The 9,313-nt window shown below is 38.9% G+C and overlaps 2 long non-coding RNA genes across 2 annotated transcripts; one reads left to right on the top strand and one right to left on the bottom strand.

Annotated features, from left to right (window-relative positions):
- Positions 1-243: 243 nt before the first annotated feature.
- Positions 244-9,029, bottom strand: LOC118169464. The gene is made up of 4 exons (XR_004752127.1): positions 8,834-9,029; positions 6,400-6,586; positions 6,172-6,257; positions 244-1,504 (listed from the first exon to the last, which is right to left on the bottom strand). It is a non-coding gene; the product is annotated as an uncharacterized LOC118169464 (long non-coding RNA).
- LOC118169465 lies at positions 2,715-7,536 on the top strand. The gene is made up of 3 exons (XR_004752128.1): positions 2,715-2,840; positions 5,206-5,297; positions 7,458-7,536. It is a non-coding gene; the product is annotated as an uncharacterized LOC118169465 (long non-coding RNA).
- Positions 9,030-9,313: the final 284 nt, after the last annotated feature.

Consider the following 9,313-nt stretch of genomic DNA (forward strand, 5'->3'; position numbering starts at 1 on the left):
ATATTTACAGATTCCAGGAGACATATTCAAAAGAAAAACAAACAAAAATGTATTTTGATCTTATAGTTCTCATATTTTATTTTTGTCTGTACTTTCTAGAATATCAATTTTTAGTTCTTGTAAAGTTTTACCAATTGCAATTTAGAGAGACATTAGCATTAGCTTTTCTTTGAAGCGTCAACCAAATAACATTATAAAAAAATACTCAACTTATCCTTTTTTACTTATGTATATTTTAAACAACGTATATTTTAAATCAGTGGACAATATTGAGAATTATATCTTCTATATTGTATCTGAGTTATCTGTTGATACACTGCAGCACTAATAGTATAATAGATGTTCAAACTGCAGATATTTGGCACCAGGCAGGGAGCCTCTGGAGTGATGAAACAACATTCAGTGCAATTTGGTGGATTGGCCCACCTTGTAGTATATTTGGGAGCTGAAATCTACCCACATATACATGTACATCTCCCATTAATTTTCATAGGCTGGAAAACTGCCCTTCTAGAGAGAAATCTCAGTATCTCTAATGAGGGGCCAATTCCCAAGTCCCGCAGCATCTCCAAATTGTATTTGGCAGAGATCTGTCTTTATGGGAGTTGCATTGATGGAGTTTTCTCTCCAAGCAGAACAGCACTGGCAATATGAAAGGGCTGCATTTCTCTTTTAATACATTTTCCTTTGAGGAGTGAAGACAGTTTTGGCCAACCTACCAACTACTCTGCCTGTGAGAAAAAGTCCTGAGGTAACACTGCTTTTCTGTCTTCTGCAACAACCTTCTGCATGACTGCTGATATCAGATAGAGTCAACATTTACCATCCAAAACACAAAGAAGGAAAAAAAATAAGGTATGTTCCCTGTTCTTGCTTGGCTTGCAGATTAAAGGTGATCTGGTAGAGAGGACCTACCAGTTGGTAATGAATAACTATTTTTCTGTATCAAATATACCTGTTTTGTAAGAAGAATTCTCCCAGGGGAAGAAGGTCAGATCTAAATGATTTGAAGGGCTACTCTTTTGAAGAGTGATAAATTCAACTTGATGAGACCTGAAGTCTTTTGTCTGAGCAGCGTGGATGCTAAGTGCCTTCACCTCTTCATCTCCACCAGAGCTTTAAAGTTATCCTGAGAAAAATGAGCCAGAGTACTTAACCCCCTGCTAATGTTGCACCAAGGAACTCGGTGGAGTTAGACCCCAAAGAAAAATGAAAATCTATCCTCTACAATTCAGTAGTAAATATATTTTTAAGGAAAAAATAAAAAGAACTCACACCTTGAAGAAATGACAGAACTGTACCAAGTAGCAATGGTATGGACAGTTAATGGCAAGAATTTCAGGCAGCCCCTTGAGCAAGCAGGGAAAGCTCCAGGCTGTGTCTGCCTGGCTTGAACCTACATCCATGCCAGGGAGCAGATTTCCTTGGTGAGCATTCGATCAGGTTCTTCAAGGACTTCTCCAGCCACTCTGCTGTTATTAACAATTACAGGGCAATAGCACTACTAGAAGAACACAAGAAATGCATAAATAAATAAGAACTCAGAATACATGCAAATCTACAGGCATTACAGGGATTTACTTTGTAGATGAATAAGGCCAAAGTGCAGCTGCAAATATCAGTAAGTTATTTGTTTTTACATTCACATTGACTTTAACTCTTAGCTTAGCTAAAGGTAATTCTTAACACCAAGAGTGAACAAAAATAACAAAAATAAAAATCTCCCCCTCCCTCCCAAAGTAAAACAACTCAGAGTAATACACGTTTCTTTAATATATTTTTTAAAAAAATCCTCTGTGTTCAGAGTCTGTGTTATTCAATCTGCACACCGAAGTACTTATCTTTCAATATTTATTCAACAGGATACACAAAAATTGAAGATAATTTGGGAATACTCTCTTTATAGTAACTAAAAACATTGATTTTAAATTCCAAGTCTTGTGAGACTGTTTCTTGAGTTTCCAATGAAAAAGCTTTCTATACATACATAGAAATAAAATCATTAAAATATTAATATAACTTATACTATCAAACAGAAGACCTCTTGGAGACTGGGTCAAACCCCAACCATATAAAAGAGCCTTTCATACAAAAAACTCCCAGAGATTCTCATAATTTTCCTTTTCAAATGTCAGTACAGTCTTTTGGTTTGTTTCAGTCAAATCTAGAGCAATTCTACATAATGAAAGGAAAGAATGAACATAAACATGCTTCAATATGACTTCAGGATTCCTGATTCCTGTTTCCTTAATAAGAATATTTTTCCTTATGGCATGGGTTTGCACTCTCAAAGACCTCACTATGAAATAATGAGAAGCTGGGGAGAGAGCAGGGGAATAAGTGTGCTCACCCTAGAAAATTCACTTAAAGAGACACAAAATGATGTATCCATCTACTTAATGCCACTAGCCAAATACCCAAATATCTTACCTAGCCTGAAAATAAATGAAATGAAAAAGAGAGAAACACTGCCGTATCTGGAGACCTGAGGGTCTCCTTTCACACCCCTGGTTATTCATAAGCCCCAGGGCATTTCAAAAGCTCAGGTTGTCTAAGGTATGGAAAGCTGTTGTGTTCATCAAACCGGGGCAGTGCTGCAGCTCCGTGTACTTTTAACACACACCCATGCAACACTCAAGTTTAGTGATGATGGTGGCAACAGTGGCCACGAGGAGCTGGACATTTGCCTTACCAGAGACTGGAAATACCCGTGGCTGGACACCAGGTGCTGATGACTGGCTCCGTCCTGAGCCCAGCCTCCCGCTGTGTTTCCCCTGGAGGGACAGAGCTGATGCTCAGGTGCAAGCGTTCCTGCTTACTTTTCGTGCCTCGACTCCACGGTAGGTTTGTGGCTCTGTGGCATGCTTCATGTGTAGCTGAAAAACCTTAGGGTCTCTCCTTACACAGAGTTTTGTTTGGATTTGACCCATTCTCCAATTTTATGATAAAATGAGAACATAATTCACATATTAGCATTTCAAAACCTGTACAGCTGCAGAATGAGTAAACAGTGGAGTGAGTAATCATTAGTAATCTGCACTAGAAAAAAAGTGGGAAAAAAAAGGCTCATAATTTTCTGGTGTGCTAAACAAAAAATAATAATAATAATAATGTTTTGCACTTCTTAAAACATCTCAAATTCTCTTTTTTATCTGTGCTTTAGAGGTGACAGAGAAAAATCTATCTTTTAGCTGAACTAATCTCAAATAAATTAATATCCTTTTTCATATAAATTTGTTTGGGGAAACTTGAAACTGTAGCATAACCTATTGATTACATTATTTGAATTAAGTTTTAGAAATCCTACAGCTGTTTGCTGTCAAAATTTAAACCTACTGTCTATTTTCAGCTGTGCACTTAATACACATTTCACCTGGTGACTCAATAACATTTTAATATAAAAGTACATGATCACGGAACATATGTTCAGTGTTCATACGAAGCTTAATAGCAACAGAAGGGGTAACAATTAACAGTTCTGTTTTTCTGGGTATACGGGGTCCAAGTTTAAAGTTTTTCCTGGGCTGCTTCCAAAAAATCTTTGTTCCTAGTGCCTTGACCTTTGAGGAGTTTGGAATCAATGAGCCACGTTGCCTTCCATAAGGGTGTCAAGTGCAGAATAAAAAACTGCGTCACATCATTTTTCACCACGGCCAGATGAGGTCTGAGTGCAGGAACAAGGAACAGGAAAGCAAGAACATCTGAAAAATTGACTCTGCAAGCTGGAATGTGATTCTGCAATAAGGGGCAACTCTCCTTTTTTTTTTTCTTTCTCTCTCTCTTTTTTTTTTTTTTTTTGCCAGAGTAGGCAGGTTGCAGACAGATCTGGGTCTCAGCCTCCCACCCCCAGGGCCCCCGTGTCAAGGAACAGTGATAGAGCGCCGTTCATTTATGCAACATCTGTAACACATATAGCAACGTATTAATAGCTCAATATGCCAATCTGCCACTGTGCATTTTGACCTAGCAGGGACCAGAAGCATGGAAGGTCTGTAAGGCAGATGTGGGAATGGCAGTGACGATGGAAATTAAAGGCAGACATGAAGAGTTCGTGCGCAGAGCATTGCGGAGCAGTAGTTCTTCTGGAAGAGGCTAATGCTTCCAGCTCAGTTAGGAGGTTAATAGAGCTAATCTTCTGTATCACTATTATTTATAACATGTTGTTGGACTTAATGTTTATGAAGCTCAAGCTGTATAGTGCACATCCAATTATGTTTTCTTACAGCCATGGAGGGTTTTATGAAAAAGAATATTGAGTGAATGCTTTATTGCTTAAAAATATTGTATTGGTTAGAAGGGAAGTTAATCCAATAGGAGGTAAAAACAGCAACAAAGGCTACAGCAAATACAAGATGCTTTAAATTCATTGCATGACATTCTCACCCTAATTATTAGCCCACACTGGGAATAAAAACAGCACCCTCATCTTCAAGTTATTATTTTTTTTCCTTTCCTCATTTTTATTGCACATTTACATAAGACTTGTATGCCTTGTACTTCTTCCAGGCTAGCAAGCTTATAAGGTTTCTATTAACCCTTTGCTTCTCTTTACACAGCCGCTCAGGATGTGTAATTTGCACCAGGAAAGGCAGGTGGCCATGGGACGGGCAGCTGGGGGAGGTGGCCAAACAACATAGTGGGCACAGAGGTGGCTGAGCTTGAACGGGAGCCCAGTGGTGGTCAGATGATTATCCAGCCTCACCCCTAGAGTCCCCTGGGTCTGGAAAGCTGGAATGGAAAATCTTCCTGGAAAATAACTTTTTTTTTTTTTTTTTTTTTTTTTTTTTTTCCCTGCTTCTAATTGGACCAGAAATATAATATTGCAAGAGCAAACCTTTCTCATGGTATGGAGGGCCCACCCTACACCTGGCAACACAAATGTCCAGTGATGGTTGAGCAAGGGAAAAAATCTTTGAAAAATGCCCTGACTCTCATGAAAGCCCATTGTTTTTATAGCTAGGAAGAGGAGAAAGAATGAAATGGGGTTCTGTGGTTTGTACTTTGTACTTAATATAAGGAGAGTTAAAGAAAGTATTACTGCAGGAAAAAGAGGGAAGGAAGATTAGTCAGTTAATAAAGGAGATTTATGTTAGTGACGGTAGGTAGGCAAATTGCACTGCTAAATGGGGTATGGACTTCTTTTATGTGGACAAAAGAATTTATCAAATTTATCTAACTGAAACTGCACCGTTATCATATCTGCAGAGCCTGGGCTGGAGAAGACACCCATGCCATGGAGAAATGGGTCTGGAAGCACCCAACCTGGCTGGAGATCCCTGGGGCAAGAGCAGGGGCAGGTGAAGAAAAGTGCAGTCTTCTGCATATGTTTCCATCCAGCATCATTGCTGTGCAATGTGGATAAATGGACAGCATCTTACCTTGCAGTTTTGATCAAGACTTAGATTTTTCTATTTTTATTTATTTAAATTTGTATAATGAGTCAAAGTTGCACACAGGCTGCTGCAGCAATGAGTAGATTAGGAGGACTGCAAGGGCTCAGCAGGGCCGACTGAGAGAGCTACTCAGAAGCCTGAGGTGATCTTGGTTAATGATGAAAGTGTGAAAGTGGTCTTTGTTGTCATTGCCAGACACAGACTGGACAAAAAGATGCAGCCACACGAGTCATGGGCAGATAGCTGTTGTCTGACCTGTGTCCAACAGTCTTATGTTAGCATTTGTTCCCAGCGTGCTGGAAGGCATCTGTATAGCCAGTGGCTGATGAATTTCCTTGGAAACTTTCATGATTTGAGCTTGGGTTATGAATGTTCTTGGCTGTATATGGATTTATGAAAGCTCATGGATTGCTCTGCAGTTCTGTATGCCATTATTAAATTAAATGTTTCCAGCAGGAATTTAGCTCCTTGTGTTACAGATGATGAGACTTGATGAACTGTTATGAATATGCTATCTGCCTGAAGTCAAGAGGGCTGCTCCAGAGTGGCACCTGCTGGGCAGAGCATTCCCAGTCTAGGACAGGACCTACAAGAGGAGCCTCTTCCTCCACCTGCAGCTTCATATCCCTAAGACCTGACACAGGTGTAGCTAGAGGATCAGGGTTTCAAACAAGAATGAGAGTAGAACAAAATATGGTTATTCCTCTATAGACAGAAATAAATAATACGCTGTGGCTGGTATTTCATTTATCATTTATGCACTTGAACCTATACTCACCTAAATCCTATACATATGTCCTTAAATGCCTGCAGAAATCTCAGATTTCTCCTCTTCAATTACAGGTACCATACGAAGCCTGTTTTCTATTAAAAAAAAAAAAAAAAAAAAAAAAAAAGTATTCAGAGAAATGCATTCTTTCTCAATCCCTAAGCTGTTTGGCGCTTCAGAAAATCATTAGAGACGAGTGCTTTCTGAGACAGAAATATCTCCCTTTCAAAAACTTACCCTATTTTTCAGTGTCTTCTGAAAAAACACCACAGGCAAATACAACAGCAGGACTTAAAAGTGGCCAAGGGGCCAGATGAGGCTCTGCTGCCTGCAGAAAGTGAAAATGGGGCCAAAAGTACTCAGATAAGGAGTGGGAAGGATCTGGGACAGCCATAGGCTGAACACCTCATTTTCTTGTTGAATCCTGTAAATACAGAGAAATTGTCTAAGGACTGGTAGTCACAGGTATGGACGTTTTCTTTTTAAATCTGAGAGAAAATTCAGTGCCTAATCTTCAGTTAAGGTTGGCCTCAGGGTTCAAAATGATAAGATATTAGCTGACGTGGTTTGCGGTTGGGGTTAGTGATGGAGTTAGAGTTAGATGACCTTATTGTTGGATCTTCTTGACCCTTTTGGTTCATTGCTTGCAATAGCAAGATGCATATTTGCATTTTGTTAGTGTGAAAGGATTTTTATTTGAAACAAATATATTTGAAATGGTCAAAGATAAGGTGAAAATTACAGGTGTGGAAGACCTGTAGGGTGTGAAACAAAAGGATTAATTAAAAAAAATATCTTCATACACCTTAAGAGATGAAGTGGCATGAGAACCAGCTGAAATAGAATCATTATTTGTGGGAAATAAGACTTGATTTCTCTCATAATGAGTGTAAGATGAAAATTAATATTAAGCTTTGAGAAAAAAAAAAAAAAAAAAAAAAAAACAGAGCTCACAGCATTACTGCATATTTCCAGAATAGAAAAGTAAATTATAAACTAACATTGGAACGAATTTGAAAAGTTTATTTATTTGGGGGTAATCATGGAGGATCTGAAGGAAAGAAATAGCAAAAGGCTAAAAAATAGGGGAAAAATAAAAGAACTAGGATATATATTTCTATTGTTACACTTTCACAGCTTAAGAAATAAAAACAAAATAAAATGCTGTTTGGATTATCAAATTCTTATTTTGGCCACACTGCCTAACCTGGTAAAGTTTGGGTCTGTTGGTAAGAACAGATTACACTTTGGAAAAAGTGTAATCAAAATCTAGTTTTATCTCTTGGTATTCTCAGGCACTGAAAGATGAAATGGATAGTCTACAGAGAAGACTGACCTAGGAATAGCCCTAAAGCACTTGTTTCAGGGTATTAGGGTATTAGGGCTAGTTGGAGTTGCCCCATAGTTCTCCCTATCATTTGAAGCATTCAGAAAAATGGGGCCTTGTCATCATAATATGTTAGACTTCCCTGTGTTTTGAACCATCTCTGTTTTGAGATATTTGGTGAAACTAACACTTCACAAGCTGTTGTACTTTAGGATTATAAAAATGTACAGTATTTAGAATAATCTATTAGGGAAAACAGTGCCCATTAATGGAAAAAAAAAAAACATTTAATGGAAGAAGAGAAATATCTTTAATAGGGATTTTCTGTCATTAAAGTGAAATAAAATAAATAAAATAAAATCAGAGAGAAAGCCAAAACCTCAGTCTCTGCTCTTTCATAACACTGTATGTGGGCAGCACACAGGAGAAAAGGTACCAGGCATTCAGGAGGTGCTGTGGGCTCCTTTCAGTCTGAAAAACTACCCACTTCTGTTTCCTGGAATGTCTCCACTTGTCCACGAGCAAGCACAACATGTAGCACTTTATTTTTTTCCTCTAACTCCTCCTAAATCAGAGTCACTTCTATGACTTTTGGTTCTTTCACACATCCTCTGTGTGAACCCTCTATGCAGGGCAGCAAAACAAATGAAGATTCAGTACCAGTTTTTCTTTGTGGGTAGATCCATCCCATTCCAGATACCTCTACACCTCATGCTTGTGGAGAACATGATCCATTAATGATCAGTAATGCCCATTTTATTGGGTATTAAGCAATATGATCTTGTATTCAGTGTTTCTGAGTGTGGAGTAAAACATTCAGGTATTGCATAATTAAATGATGAATCTGAACTGGTGAACGCTGAGTTTTGCTCTACAAAACGTACAGGCAGTCCAGTCTGGAAAGCCAAGGTTTACTGGAGATATTGTTCACATTGTAAAAGACTTCTCTTCAAATCTGCTGTGCAATGTTAGTGAAACATAACTGTTTGAATAGTACTAAGTAAAGGAAGCGAGTTTTTCTGATGTTTTAGCTGTCTGCCATTTATTTCACACCAAGAAAATGTGAAGGAACAAGAGTACATAATGCTGGGCAACATCTGCCATCCCACTACAGATCGTTAGAGCTGCCTCTGCCCCATGCCAACCATATTACCAAGCATATGAGATCTCTAAAGAAGATTATCTTGATTTTCTCTAGCTTTAATAAGCATTATAAGGATATATTCAGCCTGATACAGAAAGTGAATCCATTTCCTCTGCCATGTACTGCTGTCTTGCTAGCGGCAAATGTATTGCGAAGCCACAGCAGGTTTCTCCAGCCACCACCACCCCATCCCCGCGTACCTCTCCGGCGCACACCAGCAGGCTGTGTTTGTGCAGGCCTCCAGAGAGCAGCGCCCGCAGGGCGAGGGTCCGGCCGCCCCGGCCTCCTGCTGCATTCCTCCGCCGTACCGGAGGCGGCCAGGCAGGGGGTCTGCGCCGGGGTCACGCTGGGCCACTCTCCCCGCTGCAACCAGGAACCTCCAGTAAAGCTAAACAAATCAGGCTGCCAAGGATTTTTTTTTCTTTTTTTTTTTTTTTCTTTTTTTTTTCTTTTTCTTTTTTTTGTTCCTAACTTTCCCATAAAAAGATTCAGGTAAATGTAGCATGACGAGCCAATTTAAGCCAATTTCAAAGTTATTTGAGTAATTGGTTATTAAGATAACACTCTCAAATTTCAATTCAGCAATTATCCTCTTAAAGATACAGAAAGTAAGTATAGGAGGAAAAGTGTATGCATTAAAGCTGCAGAAGCCCTTACCAAAAAAAAATAAAAAAAAATAA

The sequence above is a fragment of the Oxyura jamaicensis genome, chromosome 6 (genome assembly GCF_011077185.1).
Source record: "Oxyura jamaicensis isolate SHBP4307 breed ruddy duck chromosome 6, BPBGC_Ojam_1.0, whole genome shotgun sequence".
Lineage (NCBI taxonomy): Eukaryota > Metazoa > Chordata > Aves > Anseriformes > Anatidae > Oxyura > Oxyura jamaicensis.